The following is a 23311-nucleotide window of genomic DNA, read 5'->3' as shown; positions in this document are numbered from 1 at the left end:
CAGGGCCGGGCCGGGCAGGGCAGGGCAGGGCAGGGCAGGGCCGGCTAGGGCAGGCTCCGGGAGCGCTGGCCTGGTGCTCTCCATTGACGAGCTCTTGCTCTGTTTTCCTTTGCAGCAGGAGGGAGCAGCAGGAGGAGGAGGAGGGGGCTGCCCTGGCCCTTTGCTCTGCGGCGGAGCCCGCACGCTGCCCAGGCACCCGGGCAGGCGGGCTGCGGCTGCAGCAGGGCGCTCTTTGGCCAGCCCCTGGCAGCCCTCTGCGGGGAGGACGGCACGCTGCCCCAGCCCATCCAGGTACGCCGGCCTGCACAGGGGGGCCCCAGCCAGCCCTCCCTCGGGCTGCTCCGCAGAGGCGGTGGCTGTCCCCAGGAGCTCCACGCACGGGGGATTGGGCTCTTCACCCCCAGCACACGCTTCTGGTCCCAGCCCCTTTGGGGGGCAAGGAGCCGCCGGCGGGGCAGTGCTCTGGCCACCGCTGTTGCAAGGCAGCTCCTCAGCCAAGCAACTGTCCTCCTGCCTCTCCTGCAGGAGCTGCTGGCTGTCCTAGAGAGGGAAGGGCCGTGGACGGAGGGGATATTCCGCAGAGCTGCCAGCGGGACAGCGTTTCGGGAGCTGCGGGAGGACCTGGATGGCGGCGCAGATGTCGACCTGGCAAGCCAGCCTGCACTGCTGCTGGCTGTCGTCTTGAAGGTGAGCGCTTCCCACCTGCAGCTGGAAGAGCTGCTGGCTGGCCCGCAGTGAACGCTGGAGGCTCACCTGCAGCCCTTGGCATTGCAGGACTTCCTCCGAAGCATCCCTGCCAAGCTCCTCGTGACAGACCTCTACGAGGACTGGATGGCAGCGCTGCAGAGCACCAGCAAGGCGGAGAAGATCACAGAGCTGCAAGCGTGAGTGTGGGCAGCAGCCTGCCTGTTGAGCAGGAGCCCTGACCGCTGGCTGAGAGCCCCTGCAAAGCTGCGCAACACAGCCGCTGGCTCCCGCCTGCCTTGGGCAAGCCTGGGGGACGGCGGTGGGCAGCACCTGCTTTATTCACCTTCCTGTCTCCCTGTTCCCTCAGGGTGGCCGAGAAGTTGCCCGCAGCCAATCTCCTCCTCCTGAAGCGGCTGCTGTCCCTCCTGCAGCGCATCGGCCACAACGCCTCCGCCAGCAGGATGAGCCCCAGCAACCTGGCCATCTGCCTTGGGCCAAACCTCCTGAGCCCAGCCAACGAGGACCTGCTCCCGCTGGAGGCCATGCTGGAGGTGACGCAGAAGGTACGCTCTGTGGAGCAGCCAGCTGCAGCCTTCCCGCCCCAGCAGAGCCTGCCTCTGCAGAGGTCCCTGGCTGCCTCCTGTCTTGAGCCAACGCTGGTGGGCTGGCTGCCTGGAAGAGCAGCCCCGCAGCCACAGCCTTCTGCACAGAGGCCAGGCTCAGGAGTGGGAGAGGCTGCTTGCTACGTTTCCGGGCAGCTGGCTTGAGAGCAAGGCTTTGATGTGTGCAGGTGAACGCGCTGGTGGAGTTCATGATTGACAACTGCAGGGAACTCTTTGCGGCGCAGACAACGGACCTTTGCCGCCCAGCAGCGGAGGAGTCGCCAGCCGCCACGCAGAGATCCAGAGGTATGAGGAGGGATTGAGCCTTGTCACAGCGTGAGCGCAGTGCTGCTGTAGGGCTTCGGGCGGGTTTTCCTTTAGCGGTTGTCCACGTCACGTCCCAGAAGTCACTTGGCTGCACGTGCTTTTGCTTTCCAGAGCTGCCTTTGGAAGAGCAACGTGGCCCTGCGGGGGAAGCCAACGTGGAGCACCAGGCAAAAGCCTTCGTGGACGCACCACCCTCTCTGCTCGTCCCCCAGACAGCAGCAGGGGAAGAGACAGTAGCGGGATCGCAATCGGCAGAGGTATGGCAGGTCCCCAAACACGGGGACAACGTGTCTCGTGTCGGAGGGTAGTTCCCGGTGAGCCCGAGAAGATGCTGTGCCTCTTCCTGGCATTCGATCTCTTGTGGCTTTGTGTGGGGTTATTTTCTGCCCTAGGATGATACATCGTGAGTAAAACTAGCAAGGTTGTTTCTCAGACGCATTAGGCATGCGCTTAATCAAAGGAACTCACTCCAAAATACCTACAGAAAGACAGATCTGAGTAGCAAAGCCTCCCACCGCAGCAGGTGGTATTGCACCAGAGGGATACCCGCAGAGCTCTGTCTCGGGAGGGCAGGAGAAACCCCGGCAGAATGACGTGGGCAAGCCCTTTCTTTCCCAGAGGGGGACCGCAGGCCCCCTGCTGAATGCCCCCCCCAAAGTAGCTGAGCGTCACACACCCGTGTGCACATTGTTTCCCAAAGTGAGGCCCTTGGAAGAAAAGGCTGATGCAAAGCAGCCAAAGGGATCTCCTCTGGAGAGCTAAGGTAGCAATTTGCCAAAGAGTCGCTTCCTACCCCAGGGCGTCCCTTGCCACCTGCTAACTCTGACATTGCTGTTGTAGGCACCTCCTGCTTTGCCTCCAACCAGCCCCGAGAGCGCGGCACAGGAGCGCCCAGAAGAGCTGGTGAGCCCTTCAGAGGAAAGAAGGTAAGATGAGCTCACTTTGGTCAAAATCAGAACTGACTCCAGCGGATCGATGCTTTCCCTATCTAAAAGCACTGTGGGACGGAAAGGTTTGCAGGCTCTCCCCGGGACAAGAACAAGAGAAGGAGAAAGAGAAAAGAGGCCTGGGGAGAGGAGAGTGAAAGGCAGGCAGAGAAGAAGCGGAGGAAGAGAGAAACCGCTTTTGGCAAAGGACCAACGAAAAGATGCAGGAAGGTGCAGAAGGTGAAGAAGCCCAGGTGCGTACCAGGCTCTGCTGCCCATCCTTCCCAACGCTGAGCACTGCTCCAGCTCGCTGGCAGGGGACGGGGAGGGAGGGTGCTGCGCAGGGTCTGGCAGTAACTCCACGGCAGCTCCCCAGGGGCTCCCCACGGAGCCCTGCTGCCTGGCACAGGGGCACTGCGCATCTCTGCACGCTCACCCGTCTCTGAGGGCATTACCCGTGGCGGGGAGGCGGCAGGGCCCTGCCGTAGGCACTGCCAGCAATAGCTCTCTCCTCGGGGCCATCAGCAATTCCTCGTAAAGGGTGTTCCCCAAAGAAAGGGGAACAACCTCCTGCCTCTTCCTGCCTTTAGGGACTGAGCCGAGCTTTCTGACTCTGTCGTTGCAGGTGCTGATCTCCTGGTACTGCCTGAAGCGCTGTGACTCCTGCTGGGCTCCCGCACTTGATGCCCACAATAAAAGCATCTTTTCTCTCTTCTGACCGTGTCTGCCATATGCTGTTCTGGGCTAGGTAGACGTTGTGTTGTGATGAATCCTCGGGGAGGGGTTTGGGATCCTCCCTTGTCCCAGCATCCTTTCCAGCGGGCATCAGGGCTGGGTTGAGGTGCTTTAGGAGTCAGACCAAAGCACAGGATCACCCAGAATGGCTGAGTTTGGGCGGGACCTCTGGAGGTCATCTGGTCCCGCCCGCCTGCTCAAGCAGGGTCACTGCAGCCAGCAAAATATATCACCCTAACAGTAAAAGATTGGTTTCTCATGTGCAGCTGCAATAGCATGTGTTTTAATTTGTGCCCATTTCCTCTGCTCCTCTCAGTGCACGCTCTTGAGAAGAGCCTGGCTCCCTCATCTTCTTTCCTTCTCAGCAGGGTTTTACACACGCTGAGAAACCACACCCTACCCCCCCCAACAACCCCCCCCAGCCCCCCCAGGCTTCTCTTCTCCCAGCTGAAGAGTGCCAGCTCTCTCAGCCTCTCCTCCCATGGCAAGCAGAAGCAGAAGTTCCACTGGTCCGCTTTTGGAAACTTTTGGAAGGCCTCCGTCTCAAAGCAGAAATGGGAGACCTTAGTCTTCCTCCAGGTTACCGCATGAGCTGTGCGATTGCCGTTTGCTGTAGAAGTGCCAGAGCGCATCATTAACGGGGTGTTAATTTGGCAGTTCTGGTGTCATGAAGCTCATGGCAGCACTAAGCTGGACGCCTGGAGATTGCACCCGTGTGTCAGCCAGGCTGGATGCTCAGTGGTCAGCTGTGGCTGTGCAGAGGAATCCTTACCGCCCAGCTTCCTAGAGCTACCAGGCCTGGGGGACAGAGAGACAAGAAAGCATGCGTGCCTGCTTGCTTTTTTCCCCCCTTCTTTATTGATTCTACTACCCTTTCGTCCCTTAGCTCCTCAGAAGCACGCAGCGCACAACACCACACCACACCACACAAGACAACCCAACACCACTGTTTTCAAGAGCATTAAAACCGTCACAAAGAGAAACACGGCTGGTGCCTATGTACACACAATCTCCAGGTGCATCGTACCTTGTGTCCCAGGGAGAAGGGACATGCTCTTCATACGAGCAACTTCTGGAAATGAGTCTTTCCCTGTTTTCAACATCCCTGGGTACCTGAGACACGGGCTGGGCACCGACAGGAGAGCCCCAGCCCCTGGAGTGGCGGCCGGAGGGTGGGTAGTGCAAAGGACCCTGATGGGAGCCCTGCAGGGCCTCATCCCGTGGAGCAACGGGCACCTTCCCTTGTCACACAGAGCATCTCCTGGGCTGGAAAAGGGACGCTCTGGAGAGTTTCTGGCAAACCTCTGGAGAAGAGCTTCTCCCCCCAGCCCTCCCAGGGCCTTTCTCAGCTCTGGTGCCCTTCCCAAGGACAGCCCCAGCAGCTGGCTGCAGGCAGCCTTGCAGGAACGAACAGGCAGCAGCCCCAGGAGTCAGCGCTGCAGGGCAGCTGGGACCCCAGAGACCCTCCCAGGCTCTCCGGTCCCAGCCTAGCCCAGTGCGCGTGACTTGCTGCCCACAAGAGTGCTTTTCTATCCCTTTTCCCAAAGTGGTAAGTTCCCCTTAGAGCATCAAGCACTGCTCCCCTGTGGGATACTTGCTGAGGTGACTTAGAAATTAGAACTTCTGGTCACACTTTCAGGTAAGGCAGAGCACTGAAGAAGCTTCCCAGGTGGAATGCGGCTGACATGCAAGGAATCCATTGCATGGACGTTCCCTAGGCCTGCAACCTTAGATGTCGGTAACGCCAGGGGAACTTGGCGTGCTGGCTCTAAGAAGTACTGCTCGGAGGGGGGAGCGGTGTGGAGATGCCGCGGCCAGGCTCTGCCATTCTGTGGGAACTTAAAGGTGTCCTGGAACTGATAAGCTGCACATTTACTACCCTGGCCCAACAGCCTGCCACGTTTTTGACAAAATGCTGTCCTTTTGGTGAACTTTGCTCATTATAACATCATTATAATACCAAAACACACCTCCATCCCAAAAGCTACCCGCCTCCAAGGTGCGACCACCCCTCACTGAGCTTGCGCTCTGCATTTTCCTAGCTTATACCTGTAAAAGCAAAGCGAGAACACTTTACACCAATCCTAAACAAAGGTCTGTATGACTAGAGTCACTCAAGCTCCACCCAAAAGGTGATAGATAGGATAAAATGGTTTAAGAGAAAGAGGGTGTTAGGGAAGACCCCATCGTGTACCACTCTGACGTTTGGGATCAGTCGACGGGCTGAGCCTCTCTTCCCCCCCATCGGGACGCCTTTGGGTAAGAGTCGAACACTTGGTTATACCAAGTGCCTCCCCGGGAAACTCAGAAATCTCTATAGAGTCGCTTTATCATCTTTAACGCCTTCAGAGCGGGCAGTGTCACTCACACTCTCGGTGCTTTGCAGACAGTGAATTTATCACCGGTAATCCAAAGAATCTGTGTATCTGTTGCTCTAATAAACCGCACTCTTGAGTAATCTAGCCGTGGTAGTTCTTGAACACGAGCAGACTCTTTAAGCGTGGCCGTGATAGTTCACGCAACACGACTAGACTGGGGGTGCAGCGCGTTTAAATGAACGCTGTCGCCTTTACTCTGGTGAATGGCTGCATATACAGTCCTTAGAAAATAAACCGCTGACCAAGGCTGAGACTAGGACTGCACCTAGCCGCACCTGGACTCCTCTCTGAGAAGGAGTTTAGAAAGCGAGGGGGTCCTGTCTGAACCTCGTGACTCAACGGGAGGGTTCCCCCCCGCCACTCCTCAGACTCCTCCGCCACAGAGACTCTTTGAGCGCAGCGTCCCCGCACTGTTGCTCGCTGGATACAAAAGTATCTGACAAAAGAGACTTTTGTAAACGTCTCTCAGCCCCTGCAGTTTGCCTGCAGAGGGCAGGTTTTTAACTCTCTTCATAGCCACCGTGGTCATGCCCAGGGAAAACAGCTTCTCTGACGCACCAGGACCCTGCAGGGAGAGCACAAGAGCAGGGATGCAGACACAACTTTTGCCACAAGTCCAGTGGAGCAGGTTGCTCAGACACAGCCCCCTGTGACTTTCCATGCTGCTGGGCCTGTGGGGATGGTGGGGGGACAAAGGAGGACACCCGAATCACCTCCCTGAAAGGCAGCTATGGCTAGCCTCGCTGCAAGTGCACCCAGGAGCTGGGCCTGGACCTTGTCTTGTTTGAACACGGTGAATCCAATCTGCTGATCAACAGCTGATCAACGGAGTTCAAGAGACACCTTTGCGTTTCATCCTGTGGCTCAAGAGCTAGATGCAGCCTCCTGTCACTGGGGTTAGCACAATTATTGCAGATAATCTGCTAGCTGCTGGCTCACAATCTAGGCTACCTACGAGCTAACGCTCTGGGCGAGAGGACGAGCCGAGCCGATGGTACCCATACCATCAGCGCTAGGCAGAGATGTGACGTTCAAATGCAACATGAGACAGTTTGAACGGCTTCTCACAGCTTGCAGGAAGAAAGAGGGGAAGCACGCTATAGAGCATAAAAGAAAGAACGTGGCTTTTCCCCCTACATTTCTGAACCTTCTGTGACAAGTCACAGCCTTGATAGCAAAGGGCATGTCTGCAAGGCCCTGCGCTGCACTCTGCGGGTCCTGTTCCCATTCCGTGACCTGGATGATGGGGCAGAGCGTACCCTCAGACAGCTTGCAGATGGCAGCCACCTGGGAGGAGAGGCTCCTGCGCCGGAGGGCGGTGCTGCCCAGCAGAGGGACCGTGACAGGCTGGAGAAAGGGGCTGACAGGAACCTCAGGCACTTCCCCAAGGGCAAGGGCAAAGCCCTGCACCTGGGGAGGAACAAGCCCTTGCACCAGGATATGCTGGGGGACGCCTGTAGAGCTGGCCAAGCAGCTGTGCACACACCTGGGGTCATGGTGGAGCCCAAGGTGAGGAACCTGGGGATACACAAGCAGCTGGGCAGACGCCTGCGGTCACGCTGCAGCCCAAGGCGAGCAACCTGGGGCTGGCCAAGCACCTGTGCAGACGCCTGGGATCACGCTGCAGCCCAAGGCGAGCAACTTGGGGCTGGCCAAGCAGCTGTGCAGACGCCTGGGGTCATGCTGTAGCCCAAGGCAACGAACCTGGGGCTGGCCAAACAGCTGTGCAAACGCCTGGGGTCACGCTGCAGCCCAGGGCAATGAACCTGCAACTGGCCAAGCAATGTGCAGATGCCTGGGGTCACGCTGCAGCTCAAGGCGAGCAACCTGGGTCTGTCCAAGCAGCTGTGCAGAGGACTGGGGTCACGCTTCAGCCCCAGGCAAGCAACTTGGGGCTGGCCAAGCAGCTGTGCAGACACCTGGTGTCACGCTGAAGCCCAAGGCGAGCAACCTGGGGATGGCCAAGCAGCTGTGAAGATGCCTGGGGTCACGCTGCAGTCCAAGGTGAGCAACCTGGGGATGGCAAAGCAGCTGTGCAGAGGTCTGGGGTCACGCTGCAGCCCAAGGTGAGTAACCTGGGGCTGGCCAAGTAGCTGTGCAGACACCTGGTGTCACGCTGCAGCCCAGGCGACCAACCTGGGGCTGGCCAAGCAGCTGTGCAGACGGCTGGGGTCACGCTGCAGCCCAAGGCGAGCAACTTGGGGCTGGCAAAGCAGCTGTGCAGACGCCTAGGATCACGCTGCAGCCCAAACCAATCAACCTGCAACTGGCCAAGCAGCTGTGCAGATGCCTGGGGTCACGCTGCAGCTCAAGGCAAGCAACTTGGGGCTGGCAAAGCAGCTGTGCAGACGCCTGGGGTCACGCTGCAGCCCAAGGCGAGCAACCTGGGGGATGGCCAAGCAGCTGTGCAGACGACTGGGGTCATGCTGCAGCCCCAGGCGAGCATCCTGGGCCTGGTCAAGCAGCTGTGCAGATGCCGTGGTCAACCTGCAGTCCAAGGCGAGGAAACTGGGACTGGCCAAGCAGCTGTGCAAACGCCTGGGTTCACGCTGCAGCCCAAGGCGAGCAACCTGGGGCTGGCCAAGCAGCTGTGCAGATGCCTGGGGTCATACTGCAGCCCCAGGCGAGCAACCTGGGGCTGGCCAAGCAGCTGTGCAGATGCCTGGGATCATGCTGCAGCCCAAGGCGAGCAACCTGGGGATGGACAAGCAGTTGTGCAGACGCCTGGTGTCACGCTGCAGCGCAAGGCGAGCAACCTGGGGATGGCCAAGCAGCTGTGCAGACGCCTGGGGTCACGCTGCACACCAAGGCGAGCAATCTGGGGCTGGCCAAGCAGTTGTGCAGACGCCTGGGGTCACGCTGCAGCCCAAGGCGAGCAACCCGGGGATGGAAAAGCAGCTGTGCAGACGCATGGGGTCACGCTGCAGCCCAAGGCGAGCAACCCGGGGATGGAAAAGCAGCTGTGCAGACGCCCGGGGTCACGCTGCAGCCCAAGATGACCAACTTGGGGCTGGCCAAGCAGCTGTGCAGACGCCTGGGGTCACACGGAAGCCCAAGGCGATCATCCTGGGGATGGACAAGCAGTTGTGCAGACGCCTGGGGTCATGCTGCAGCCCAAGGCGAGCAACCTGGGGCTGGCCAAGCAGCTGTGCAGACACCTGGGGTTACGCTGCAGCCCAAGATGACCAACTTGGGGCTGGCCAAGCAGCTGTGCAGACGCCTGGGGTCACGCTGCAGACCAAGGCGAGCAACCTGGGGATGGACAAGCAGTTGTGCAGACGCCTGGGATCACTCTGCAGCCCAAGGCGAGCAATCTGGGGATGGCCAAGCAGCTGTGCAGATGCCTGGGGTCATACTGCAGCCCAAGGCGAGCAACCTGGGGATTCCCAAGCAGCTGGGCAGACGCCTGGGGTCACGGGGGAGCCCAAGGTGACCACCTTGGGTCTGGCAAAGCAGCTGTGAAGGCGCCTGGGGTCACGAGGGAGCCCAAGGTGACCACCTTGGGTCTGACAAAGTGCTTTTGTGGCAAAGAAGGCTCACTGCATGCTGGGAAAGCATGGGCGGCAGGTGGAGGGCAGTGGTCCTTCCCCTCTGCTGTGTCCTGCTCTTCTGGTCTCCCCAGTGCAAGACAGACCTGGCCATACTGGAGAGAACCCCCAGCCCAGTGCCCCCCCAGGGCCCCTCCCACTTTCCGTTGGCCTCGGAATGTTGGTCAGTTGGGGCCAACGGCCACCAGAGACAGCAGGACGGAGCTGTGCTGGCACGCAGCAGCGCTGGGAGGAGGCAGGCTCTGGCCCCGCAGCGCTGCCCCGGCACCACCACCAGCACCCCGCTTGCCATCCTCGCTGTCGCCGTCCGGGCCGCGTCCTTGCTGCACGGCGAGGGTCCTCCTGTCCCGGGCGGGATGGGCCAGGCCAGCTGCTGCTGCGGCTCCAGGTGGGCTCCCCCCGCGGCTCGGGGACACGCGGGCACAGCCGGGCCCCGCAGCCGGGCCCTTGCTCACGCCCGCCGCTCTCTGCTCTGCAGGGAGGCTCTCACCGAGATCGAGCCGGTGCTGAGCACGGACGTGCGGCTGACCCGGGGCCGCAAGAGGAGCGAGAGGCGCCTTCTCCTCCTCCAAGAGGAACTGGCCATCGCCAAGTTGCAGTAAGAGCCTCGGAGCCCAGCTGCCTCTCCCCCAGCCCCGGCCCTGGCCCCGGCCCCAGGGCAGGGACAGCCTGGCACCGGCCCCAGGCCCCGGGACCCTGGTGCTGGATGCACCCCTGTCCCTCCCAGTGGCAGCTGGGGGACAGGGCTCTGCCCGGGGGGACCCCAAGGAGCCCACCTCCAGCCCACCGCCTGCCTCTCCTCTCTGCAGAGGTGGCACCAGCCTGCGCCCACAGCTCCGCCTGGCCCTGGACCAGCTGTGGGTGCTGAGCGGCGGGAAGGAGGCGGCGGGGGAGGAAGAAGAGGAGGAAGGCAGCGCTGAGGACAGCACCTCCCTCATCCTCAGCTGGCCCACCGGCGCCTGTGTTGCCACTTTCAGGTGAGGCGTGGTGCCACGTCCCACGGCAGGGCAGGAGAGGTTCCCAAGCACGCCCAGGCGGCCGTGCTGCGAATGGCCTCTGCCCTCCGGGCAGAGCCTGGGCAGGGAGCAGGCAGCACGCCGGCAGGGATGGATGGGGGGGCATTTCCACCTGCTGCATCCCCTGGTCACCTTTGGCTCCCCAGAAGGCAAGGGCAAAAGCGGCTGCTCTGGCAGGACAGAGGCAGCCAGGGCTCGGGCAGCGCCTCTGTCCTGCCCCACGGGGCTTCGTCCTGCCCCTGTGTCCTTCCTTCCCCACGGGGCAGGGCTGTGCAGGCGCCCGCCCCTGCCCACGGGCTGGCCGGCAGCGGGGCCTGAGGCTGTCGCTCCTCTCTTTCTGCAGCTCCCGGGCGCTGAAGGAGCTGTGGCTGGGCACACTGCTGGGGTAAGCCGGGGGGATGCTCCAGGCGCAGCCGGACGGGGGAACACAGCTCCCCAGCTGGGGAGAGATGCCCCCGCAGCTGCGGGCAGCTGTCGGGCAGAGCTGCCCGGCAGGAGAGTAGAGGCAGCTTGGGGCTCAGCCGGCTCCCTCCCTGTCCCTTCCCGCTGCACAGGACACCAGAAGGAGCCACGAGAGCCCGGGTCACCCGCCTCCCGTCCATCAAGTTCCTGGAGAAGGAGCTGAGCCGCCGCCATGCCGTGAGTGTCTCTCTGCTCTGGGCTCTGTCCCCGAGCGCTGGGCCTCCAGCCCAGCAGCAGAGGCATGGCTGCTCACCTTCTTGCACTCCTTCTCTCTTGCCCAGTGGAGGACAGTCAGCGCCAGGAGCCTGCAGAGGCTGATGGAGGGCCAGGCAGAGGTGAGAATGGCTGCCTGTCACCTGCTGGGGTGTGCTGTGCTGGGGTGCCGCAGACGTGCGGCAAGTGGGGTGAGCTTGTGTGGGAGGGAGGGAGGGAGGGAGGGAGGGTGCCACGGTGCCACTCGGGCAGCGGAGAAGCTTGAGGAGCCAGCAGGAACGCCAGCACGTCCTGGCTGGCGGCGCTGGGAGGAAAGCTGCTGTGTGGGGCAGAGAGCCCGGCAGGGCAGAGGGTCCCAGCTCTGCCGCGCCCAGGCTGCTGGTGCCGGCTGGCAGCTGGCCGCTGGCCCCTTCTGCTGCAGGGCTGCTCTCTAAGCGCAGCCCGGTTCTTGCAGGATGTTCCCAAGCAAGGGCCTGCACCGGCCCCATCTGCCCACGCAGGGGGACTTGGCCGCTTCCCAGGTGAGTTGGGGTCACAAAAGCAGGGAGGGCCGCCTTTTCTCCTGCAAGCGGCACGCCTGCAGAACTGAGGATGCTGCTGCTGCTGCTGCTGCTGCTGCTGCTGCTGCTGCTGCTGCCGCCCTTGGCCCAGAGGAAGTCGGTGCCCATCACGCTGCAGCGGAAGAGAGCTGAGCCCTCGGGAGCCTTCGACAGTGCTGAGCGCTCGAGGTGCTGCCTGCCTCAGCTCCGTCCCCAGAGCCGGGTGGATGGGTCCCCGCTCCTCGGCCAGAGCCGGGAGGAGCTGTGCTCACTTGTCCCTTGAGTGTCGCCAGGCAGGTGTGGCAGCCCAAGGGAGGACGTCAGCCGGAGGAGCAAGGACACCCGCTGGGCAGCGGCCGCTGGACGTGGTGCTGTGGGGACACGGAGCCTCTGCTGCTGCCCACAGCGTGGAGGAGGGCAGGGCGAGGGCTGGGCCAGGCTGTCCTGGTGGCACGCCGGCTCTCAGGAGCCTGCCAGCCGGAGCCACTGAGCTGGAGCCGCGGTTCCAGCTGCCGGCTCCCTGCCCGTCCTGCCGCACCGCTCAGCACCGCGCTGCAGGCAGGGCCGGGCCGGGCAGGGCAGGGCCGGGCAGGGCAGGGCAGGGCCGGCTAGGGCAGGCTCCGGGAGCGCTGGCCTGGTGCTCTCCATTGACGAGCTCTTGCTCTGTTTTCCTTTGCAGCAGGAGGGAGCAGCAGGAGGAGGAGGAGGGGGCTGCCCTGGCCCTTTGCTCTGCGGCGGAGCCCGCACGCTGCCCAGGCACCCGGGCAGGCGGGCTGCGGCTGCAGCAGGGCGCTCTTTGGCCAGCCCCTGGCAGCCCTCTGCGGGGAGGACGGCACGCTGCCCCAGCCCATCCAGGTACGCCGGCCTGCACAGGGGGGCCCCAGCCAGCCCTCCCTCGGGCTGCTCCGCAGAGGCGGTGGCTGTCCCCAGGAGCTCCACGCACGGGGGATTGGGCTCTTCACCCCCAGCACACGCTTCTGGTCCCAGCCCCTTTGGGGGGCAAGGAGCCGCCGGCGGGGCAGTGCTCTGGCCACCGCTGTTGCAAGGCAGCTCCTCAGCCAAGCAACTGTCCTCCTGCCTCTCCTGCAGGAGCTGCTGGCTGTCCTAGAGAGGGAAGGGCCGTGGACGGAGGGGATATTCCGCAGAGCTGCCAGCGGGACAGCGTTTCGGGAGCTGCGGGAGGACCTGGATGGCGGCGCAGATGTCGACCTGGCAAGCCAGCCTGCACTGCTGCTGGCTGTCGTCTTGAAGGTGAGCGCTTCCCACCTGCAGCTGGAAGAGCTGCTGGCTGGCCCGCAGTGAACGCTGGAGGCTCACCTGCAGCCCTTGGCATTGCAGGACTTCCTCCGAAGCATCCCTGCCAAGCTCCTCGTGACAGACCTCTACGAGGACTGGATGGCAGCGCTGCAGAGCACCAGCAAGGCGGAGAAGATCACAGAGCTGCAAGCGTGAGTGTGGGCAGCAGCCTGCCTGTTGAGCAGGAGCCCTGACCGCCGGCTGAGAGCCCCTGCAAAGCTGCGCAACACAGCCGCTGGCTCCCGCCTGCCTTGGGCAAGCCTGGGGGACGGCGGTGGGCAACACCTGCTTTATTCACCTTCCTGTCTCCCTGTTCCCTCAGGGTGGCCGAGAAGTTGCCCGCAGCCAATCTCCTCCTCCTGAAGCGGCTGCTGTCCCTCCTGCAGCGCATCGGCCACAACGCCTCCGCCAGCAGGATGAGCCCCAGCAACCTGGCCATCTGCCTTGGGCCAAACCTCCTGAGCCCAGCCAACGAGGACCTGCTCCCGCTGGAGGCCATGCTGGAGGTGACGCAGAAGGTACGCTCTATGGAGCAGCCAGCTGCAGCCTTCCCGCCCCAGCAGAGCCTGCCTCTGCAGAGGTCCCTGGCTGCCTCCTGTCTTGAGCCAACGCTGGTGGGCTGGCTGCCTGGAAGAGCAGCCCCGCAGCCACAGCCTTCTGCACAGAGGCCAGGCTCAGGAGTGGGAGAGGCTGCTTGCTACGTTTCCGGGCAGCTGGCTTGAGAGCAAGGCTTTGATGTGTGCAGGTGAACGCGCTGGTGGAGTTCATGATTGACAACTGCAGGGAACTCTTTGCGGCGCAGACAACGGACCTTTGCCGCCCAGCAGCGGAGGAGTCGCCAGCCGCCACGCAGAGATCCAGAGGTATGAGGAGGGATTGAGCCTTGTCACAGCGTGAGCGCAGTGCTGCTGTAGGGCTTCGGGCGGGTTTTCCTTTAGCGGTTGTCCACGTCACGTCCCAGAAGTCACTTGGCTGCACGTGCTTTTGCTTTCCAGAGCTGCCTTTGGAAGAGCAACGTGGCCCTGCAGGGGAAGCCAACGTGGAGCACCAGGCAAAAGCCTTCGTGGACGCACCACCCTCTCTGCTCGTCCCCCAGACAGCAGCAGGGGAAGAGACAGTAGCGGGATCGGAATCGGCAGAGGTATGGCAGGTCCCCAAACACGGGGACAACGTGTCTCGTGTCAGAGGGTAGTTCCCGGTGAGCCCGAGAAGATGCTGGGCCTCTTCCTGGCATTCGATCTCTTGTGGCTTTGTGTGGGGTTATTTTCTGCCCTAGGATGATACATCGTGAGTAAAACTAGCAAGGTTGTTTCTCAGACGCATTGGGCATGCGCTTAATCAAAGGAACTCACTACAAAATACCTAGAGAAAGACAGATCTGAGTAGCAAAGCCTCCCACCGCAGCAGGTGGTATTGCACCAGAGGGATACCCGCAGAGCTCTGTCTCGGGAGGGCAGGAGAAACCCCGGCAGAATGACGTGGGCAAGCCCTTTCTTTCCCAGAGGGGGACCGCAGGCCCCCTGCTGAATGCCCCCCCCAAAGTAGCTGAGCGTCACACACCCGTGTGCACATTGTTTCCCAAAGTGAGGCCCTTGGAAGAAAAGGCTGATGCAAAGCAGCCAAAGGGATCTCCTCTGGAGAGCTAAGGTAGCAATTTGCCAAAGAGTCGCTTCCTACTCCAGGGCGTCCCTTGCCACCTGCTAACTCTGACATTGCTGTTGTAGGCACCTCCTGCTTTGCCTCCAACCAGCCCCGAGAGCGCGGCAGAATCCCTGGGATGCGCAAAAGAACTAAAGAGCCTTTCAGTGGAAAGAAGGTAAAACGATGAGTCAGCTTTGGTTAAATCAAAAACCGATTCCAGTTGATCCTGGCTTTTCCTATCTAAGGACACTGTGGGTTGGAAAGGTTTGCAGGCTCCCGCCAGGAAACTGAAAACCAAAGAAAAAGAAAGAGAAAAGAGGCCTGGGCAGAGGAGAGGGAATGCCAACAAGAAAAGAAAAGAAGGAAGAGAGAAGAAGACGGGGACTGAAAAAAAGCAGGAGGTGCAGAAGGTGAAGAAGCCCAGGTGCGTACCAGGCTCTGCTGCCCATCCTTCCCAACGCTGAGCACTGCTCCAGCTCGCTGGCAGGGGACGGGGAGGGAGGGTGCTGCGCAGGGTCTGGCAGTAACTCCACGGCAGCTCCCCAGGGGCTCCCCACGGAGCCCTGCTGCCTGGCACAGGGGCACTGCGCATCTCTGCACGCTCACCCGTCTCTGAGGGCATTACCCGTGGCGGGGAGGCGGCAGGGCCCTGCCGTAGGCACTGCCAGCAATAGCTCTCTCCTCGGGGCCATCAGCAATTCCTCGTAAAGGGTGTTCCCCAAAGAAAGGGGAACAACCTCCTGCCTCTTCCTGCCTTTAGGGACTGAGCCGAGCTTTCTGACTCTGTCGTTGCAGGTGCTGATCTCCTGGTACTGCCTGAAGCGCTGTGACTCCTGCTGGGCTCCCGCACTTGATGCCCACAATAAAAGGATCTTTTCTCTCTTCTGACCGTGTCTGCCATATGCTGTTCTGGGCTAGGTAGACGTTGTGTTGTGATGAATCCTCGGGGAGGGGTTTGGGACCCTCCCTTGTCCCAGCATCCTTTCCAGCGGGCATCAGGGCCGGGTTGAGGTGCTTTAGGAGTCAGACCAAAGCACAGGATCACCCAGAATGGCTGAGTTTGGGCGGGACCTCCGGAGGTCATCTGGTCCCGCCCGCCTGCTCAAGCAGGGTCACTGCAGCCAGCAAAATATATCACCCTAACAGTAAAAGATTGGTTTCTCATGTGCAGCTGCAATAGCATGTGTTTTAATTTGTGCCCATTTCCTCTGCTCCTCTCAGTGCACGCTCTTGAGAAGAGCCTGGCTCCCTCATCTTCTTTCCTTCTCAGCAGGGTTTTCCACACGCTGAGAAACCACACCCTACCCCCCCCAACAGCCCCCCCCAGCCCCCCCAGGCTTCTCTTCTCCCAGCTGAAGAGTGCCAGCTCTCTCAGCCTCTCCTCCCATGGCAAGCAGAAGCAGAAGTTCCACTGGTCCGCTTTTGGAAACTTTTGGAAGGCCTCCGTCTCAAATCAGAAATGGGAGACCTTAGTCTTCCTGTTCCCATTCCGTGACCTGGATGATGGGGCAGAGCGTACCCTCAGACAGCTTGCAGATGGCAGCCACCTGGGAGGAGAGGCTCCTGCGCCGGAGGGCAGTGGTGCCCAGCAGAGGGACCTTGACAGGCTGGAGAAAGGGGCTGACAGGAACCTCAGGCACTTCCCCAAGGGCAAGAGCAAAGCCCTGCACCTGGGGAGGAACAAGCCCTTGCACCAGGATATGCTGGGGGACGCCTGTACAGCTGGCCAAGCAGCTCTGCAGACGCCTGGGGTCATGGTGGAGCCCAAGGTGAGCAATCTGGGACTGGCCAAGCAGCTGTGCAGACGCCTGGGTTCAAGCGTGAGCCCAAAGCGAGCAACCTGGGGCTGGCCAAGCAGCTGTGCAGACGCCTGGGGTCACGCTACCGCCCAAGGCGAGGAACCTGGGGTTGACCAAGCAGCTGTGCAGACGCCTGGGGTCAGAGGGGAGCCCAAGGTGAGCAACGTGGGGCTGGCCAAGCAGCTGTGCAGACGCGTGGGGTCACGCTGCAGCCCAAGGCGAGCAAGTTGGGGCTGGCAAAGCAGCTGTGCAGACGCCTGGGGTCACGATGCAGACCAAGGCGAGCAACCTGGGCCTGGCCAAGCAGCTGTGCAGACGCTTGGGATCACGCTGCAGCCCAAGGCGAGGAACTTGGGGAAGGCAAAGCAGCTGAGCAGGCTCCTGGGCTCACGCTGCAGCCCAAGGCGTGCCACCTGGGGATGCCCAAGCAGCTGGGCAGACGCCTGGGGTCACGCTGCAGCCCAAAGCGAGGAAACTGGGGCTGGCCAAGCAGCTGTGCAGATGCCTGGGGTCACGCTGCAGACCAAGGCGAGCAAAATAGGTCGGGAGTGTGTAAGAGGGGTGGGTTGGACGGGTTTCCTGCTCTGCCCCAGCCTTCCTCTGTAATCGTGGGCAAAACCACCCTGCACCCTACCATTTCCCATCCCTGATAAGCAAATAATAATTGTCTCTCCTTATCTGGTGGCCAAGCGCTGGACTGGGGAGGCATGTGGGAATCATGAGCTGAGATGGTTATCGAGGACCCAAGGAGCACTGGGTCGTGCTTAATGCATCTGATGACTTGTCGTTACAATATCACGACTTGTCAGCTGTGTGGGCAAAAATCCAATTTTCTTACTCCCAAAAATGCAGGGCTGGGACCTGCTATGAGGTAGAGTTGGTCTGCCCTGAAGAACTGAACTGCCACTGTCCCCAGCAGGCATGAGATCCAGCAGCAACTCCTACTTTGGACGGGGTCTCCCATATCACGGGAGCCACCACGCCATAAGCCAGCATTTTGGTCACTAGTATCAGCAGGTTTCAGAGCTTTTACCCAGACAAAGTAGGCAGGAGCATGATTTTCTCTCTTCTGGTGTGGGTGTCTGCCCTGTGCAACAGCCTTGTTTCTGCAAATCCTGTCCTTGGTTTGCTCCTCTAACTTGGGCTCCTGTATTTAACCTAGAATACAGATACCTAAAATACTCTATTTTACAATAACTAACTCTCCTGGAAGCCAACAGAATGTAATAAAGACTTGAGCACAGACTTTCTTAGTAAAACCCAATTAATTTTCAAAATGGTTTAGCTTTTTGGGGAAAGTAGACATGGAGACAGACTTCATTCAGGAGCAACCCCAAGGATGATGCCAGATTTGGGGCAGGTTGGTTCTCTAGTTAGAAAAATTCTCTCTTTGGGTGGAAGGGGGAGAAGATGTGGTACGTGCTTTTTCGGGGGTTTGGATGGCAGATGCAATCCCTGAATGCTTTGTTTGAAATAACTCTTACTTCTTTGTAGAAGAAGAAGAGCTCACAATACTTGCATTTCCAGTGCACCTTATTTCTCTTGTAATCTGCAGACCAACGTGGCACTGGTCAAGCAGCTGTGCAGATGCCTGGTGTCACGCTGCAGCCCAAGGTGAGCAACCTGGGTATGGACAAGCCGCTGTGCAGACGCCTGGGGTCACGCTGCACCCCAAGGCGAGCAACCTGCGGCTGGCCAAGCAGCTGTGCAGACGCCTGGGGTGACGCTGCAGACCAAGGCGAGCAACCTGGGGCTGGCCAAGCAGCGGTGCAGACGCCTGGGGTCACACTGCAGCCCAAGGCGAGCAACTTGGGGCTGACCAAGCAGCTTTGCAGACGCCTGGGGTCACGCTGCAGCCGAAGGCGACCAACCTGGGACTGGTCAAGCAGCTGTGCAGACGCCTGGGGTCACGGGGGACCCCAAGGTGAGCAACCTGGGGCTGGCCAAGCAGCTGTGCAGACGCCTGGGATCATGCTGCAGCCCAAGGCGAGCAACCTGGGGATGGACAAGCAGTTGTGCAGACGCCTGGTGTCACGCTGCAGCCCAAGGCGAGCAACCTGGGGCAGGCCAAGCAGCTGTGCAGACTCCTGGGGTCACGCTGCAGACCAAGGCGAGCATCCTGGGGCTGGCCAAGCAGCTGTGCAGACGCCTGGGGTCGCGGGGGACCCCAAGGTGAGCAACCTGGGGCTGGCCAAGCAGCTGTGCAGACGCCTGGGGTCACACTGCACCCCAAGGCGAGCAACTTGGGGCTGACCAAGCAGCTTTGCAGACGCCTGGGGTTACGCTGCAGCCCAAGATGTCCAACTTGGGGCTGGCCAAGCAGCTGTGCAGATGCCTGGGGTCATACTGCAGCCCAAGGTGAGCAACCTGGGGCTGGCCAAGCAGCTGTGCAGACGCCTGGGGTCACGCTGCAGCCCAAGATGACCAACTTGGGGCTGGCCAAGCAGCTGTGCAGACGCCTGGGGTTACGCTGCAGCCCAAGGCCAGTAACCTGGGACTGGCCAAGCAGCTGTGCAGACGCCTGGGGTCACGCTGCAGACCAAGGCGAGCAACGTGAGGGCTGGCCAAGCAGCTGTGCAGACGCCTGGGGTCACGCTGCAGCCACAGGCGAACAACCAGGGGCTGGCCAAGCATCTGTGCAGAGGCCTGTGGTCACGCTGGAGCCCAAGGTGACCGACTTGGGGCTGGCCAAGCAGCTGTGCAGACGCCTGGGGTCACGCTGCAGACCAAGGCGAGCAATCTGGGGCTGGCCAATCAGTTGTGCAGACGCCTGGGGTCACGCTGCAGCCCAAGATGACCAACTTGGGGCTGGCCAAGCAGCTGTGCAGAGGCCTGGGGTCACGCTGCAGCCCAAAGCGAGCAACCTGGGGCTGTCCAAGCAGCTGTGCAGACGCCTGGGGTCACGCTGCAGCCCACGGTGAGCAACTTGAGGATGGCCAAGCAGCTTTGCAGACGCCTGGGGTCACGATGCAACCCAAGGCGAGCAACCTGGGGCTGGCCAAGCAGCTGTGCAGACGCCTGGGGACACGCTGCTGCCAAAGGCGAGCAACCTGGGGCTGGCCAAGCAGCTGTGCAGACGCCTGGGGTCACGCTGCAGACCAAGGTGAGCAACCTGGGGTTGGCAAAGCAGCTGTGCAGACGCCTGGGGTCACGCTGCAGCCCAAGGCAGGCAACTTGGGGCTGGCCAAGCAGCTGTGTAGATGCTTGGGGTCACGCTGCAGTCCAAGGCGAGCAACGTGAGGCTGGCCTAGCAGCTGTGCACACACCTGGTGTCACGCTGCAGCCCAAGGCGAGCAACCTGGGGCTGGACAAGAAGCTGTGCAGATGCGTGGGGTCACACTGCAGCCAAAGGCGAGGAACCTGGGGCTGGCCAAGCAGCTGTGCAGACGACTGGGGTCACGCTGCAGCCCAAGGCGAGCAACCTGGGGCTGGCCAAGGAGCTGTGCAGACGCCTGGGGTCACGCTGCAGCCCAAGTCGAGCAACCTGGGAGTGGACAAGCAGCTGTGCAGACACCTCTGGTCACACTGCAGCCCAAGGCGAGCAACCTGGGGCTGGCCAAGCAGCTGTGGAGACGCCTGGGTTCACACGGAAGCCCAAGGTGAGCAACCTGGGGCTGTCCAGGCAGCTGTGGAGACGCCTGGGGTCACGCTGCAGCCCAAGGCGAGCAACCTGGGGCTGGCCAAGCATCTATGCAGACGTCTGGTGTCACGCTGCAGACCAAGGCGAGCAAACTGAAGATGGCCAAGTAGTCATGCACACGCCTGGGGTCACGGTGCAGCCCAAGGCGAGCAACCTGGGACTGGCCAAGCACCTGTGCAGACGCCTGGGGTCACGCTACCGCCCAAGGCGAGGTACCTGGGGATGCCCAAGCAGATGGGCAGACGCCTGGGGTCACGCTGCAGCCAAAGGGGAGCAACTTGGGCATGTCCAAGCATCTGGGCAGACGCCTGGGGTCACGCTGCAGCCCAAAGCGAGCAACCTGGGACTGGCCAAGCAGCTGTGCAGATGCCTGGGGTCACGCTGCAGCCCAAGGCGAGCAACTTGGGTCTGGCCAAGCAGCTGTGCAGACGCCTGGGGTCACGCTTCAGCCTAAGGCGAGCACCCTGGGGATGGACAATAAGGTGTGCAGACGCCTGGGGTCACGCTGCAGCCCAAGGTGAGCAACTTGAGGATGGCCAAGCAGCTGTGCAGACGCCTGGAGTCACGATGCAACCCAAGGCGAGGAACCTGGGGCTGCCCAAGGAGCTGTGCAGACGCCTGGGGTCACGCTGCAGCCGAAAGCGAGCAACCTGGGGCTGTCCAAGCAGCTGGGCAGACACCTGGGGTCACGCTGCAGTCCAAGGCGAGCAACCTGGGGCTGGCCAAGCAGCTGTGCAGACACCTAGTGTCACGCTGAAGCCCAAGGCGAGCAACCTGGGGCTGGCCAAGCAGCTGTGCAGACGCCTGGGGTCACACTGCAGCCCAAGGCGAGCAACCTGTGGCTGGCCAAGCAGCTTTGCAGACGCCTGGGGTCACGCTGCAGCCCAAGTCGAGCAACTTGGGGATGGCCAAGCAGCTGTGCAGACGACTGGGGTCACGCTGAAGGCCATGGAGAGCAACCTGGGGCTGGCCAAGCACCTGTGCAGACGCATGGTGTCACGATGCAGCCCAAGTCGAGCAACCTGGGGCTGGCCAAGCAGCTGTGCAGACCCCTGGGGTCACTCAGCAGCCCAAGGCGAGCAACCTGGGGCTGGCCAAGCAGCTGTGCAGACGCCTGTGGTCACACTGCAGCCCAAGTCGTGCAACCTCGGGACGGCCAAGCAGCTGTGCAGATGCCTGGGGTCACGCTGCAGCCCAAGGCGAGCAACCTGGGGCTGGCCAAGCAGCTGGGCAGACGCCTGGGGTCACTCAGCAGCCCAAGGCGAGCAACCTGGGGCTGGCCAAGCAGCTGTGCAGACGCCTGTGGTCACACTGCAGCCCAAGGCGTACAACCTCTGGACGGACAAGCAGCTGTGCAGACGCCTGGGGTCACGCTGCAGCCCAAGTTGAGCAACTTGGGGATGGCCAAGCAGCTGTGCAGATGCCTGCGGTCACGCTGCAGCGCAAGGCGTGCGACCTGGGGATGGCCAGGCAGCTATGCAGACGCCTGGGGTCACACGGAAGCCCAAGGCGAGTAAACTGGGGCTGGCCAAGCAGCTGTGCAGACGCCTGGGGTCATGCTACAGGCCAAGACGAGCAACCTGGGGCTGGCAAAGCTGCTGTGCAGACGCCTGGGGTCACGCTGCAACCAAAGGCGAGCAACCTGGGGGTGGCAAAGCAGCTGTGCACACGCCTGGGGTCACGCTGCTGCCAAAGGCGAGCAACCTGGGGCTGGACAAGCACCTGTGCAGACGCATGGTGTCACGATGCAGCCCAAGGCGATCAACCTGGGGCTGGGCAAGCAGCAGTGCAGATGCCTGGTATCACGCTGCAGACCAAGGCGAGCAACCTGGGGCTGTCCAAGCAGCTGTGCTGACGCCTGGGGTCACGCTGCAGCCCAAGGCGAGCAACCTGGGGCTGGCCAAGCATCTATGCAGACGCCTGGGGTCACGCTGCAGCCCAAGGTGAGCAACCTGGGGTGGCCAAGCAGCTGTGCAGACGTCTGGTGTCACGCTGCAGACCAAGGCGAGCAAACTGAAGATGGCCAAGTAGTCATGCACACGCCTGGGGTCACGGTGCAGCCCAAGGCGAGCAACCTGGGACTGGCCAAGCACCTGTGCAGACGCCTGGGGTCACGCTACCGCCCAAGGCGAGGTACCTGGGGATGCCCAAGCAGATGGGCAGACGCCTGGGGTCACGCTGCAGCCAAAGGGGAGCAACTTGGGCATGTCCAAGCATCTGGGCAGACGCCTGGGGTCACGCTGCAGCCCAAAGCGAGCAACCTGGGACTGGCCAAGCAGCTGTGCAGATGCCTGGGGTCACGCTGCAGCCCAAGGCGAGCAACTTGGGTCTGGCCAAGCAGCTGTGCAGACGCCTGGGGTCACGCTTCAGCCTAAGGCGAGCACCCTGGGGATGGACAATAAGGTGTGCAGACGCCTGGGGTCACGCTGCAGCCCAAGGTGAGCAACTTGAGGATGGCCAAGCAGCTGTGCAGACGCCTGGAGTCACGATGCAACCCAAGGCGAGGAACCTGGGGCTGCCCAAGGAGCTGTGCAGACGCCTGGGGTCACGCTGCAGCCGAAAGCGAGCAACCTGGGGCTGTCCAAGCAGCTGGGCAGACACCTGGGGTCACGCTGCAGTCCAAGGCGAGCAACCTGGGGCTGGCCAAGCAGCTGTGCAGACACCTAGTGTCACGCTGAAGCCCAAGGCGAGCAACCTGGGGCTGGCCAAGCAGCTGTGCAGACGCCTGGGGTCACACTGCAGCCCAAGGCGAGCAACCTGTGGCTGGCCAAGCAGCTTTGCAGACGCCTGGGGTCACGCTGCAGCCCAAGTCGAGCAACTTGGGGATGGCCAAGCAGCTGTGCAGACGACTGGGGTCACGCTGAAGGCCATGGAGAGCAACCTGGGGCTGGCCAAGCACCTGTGCAGACGCATGGTGTCACGATGCAGCCCAAGTCGAGCAACCTGGGGCTGGCCAAGCAGCTGTGCAGACCCCTGGGGTCACTCAGCAGCCCAAGGCGAGCAACCTGGGGCTGGCCAAGCAGCTGTGCAGACGCCTGTGGTCACACTGCAGCCCAAGTCGTGCAACCTCGGGACGGCCAAGCAGCTGTGCAGATGCCTGGGGTCACGCTGCAGCCCAAGGCGAGCAACCTGGGGCTGGCCAAGCAGCTGGGCAGACGCCTGGGGTCACTCAGCAGCCCAAGGCGAGCAACCTGGGGCTGGCCAAGCAGCTGTGCAGACGCCTGTGGTCACACTGCAGCCCAAGGCGTACAACCTCTGGACGGACAAGCAGCTGTGCAGACGCCTGGGGTCACGCTGCAGCCCAAGTCGAGCAACTTGGGGATGGCCAAGCAGCTGTGCAGATGCCTGCGGTCACGCTGCAGCGCAAGGCGTGCGACCTGGGGATGGCCAGGCAGCTGTGCAGACGCCTGGGGTCACACGGAAGCCCAAGGCGAGTAAACTGGGGCTGGCCAAGCAGCTGTGCAGACGCCTGGGGTCATGCTACAGGCCAAGGCGAGCAACC

This window comes from Mycteria americana, chromosome 3, assembly GCF_035582795.1.
Source record: "Mycteria americana isolate JAX WOST 10 ecotype Jacksonville Zoo and Gardens chromosome 3, USCA_MyAme_1.0, whole genome shotgun sequence".
NCBI classification, from domain to species: domain Eukaryota; kingdom Metazoa; phylum Chordata; class Aves; order Ciconiiformes; family Ciconiidae; genus Mycteria; species Mycteria americana.
Note: the sequence above shows the minus strand (reverse complement) of the source record.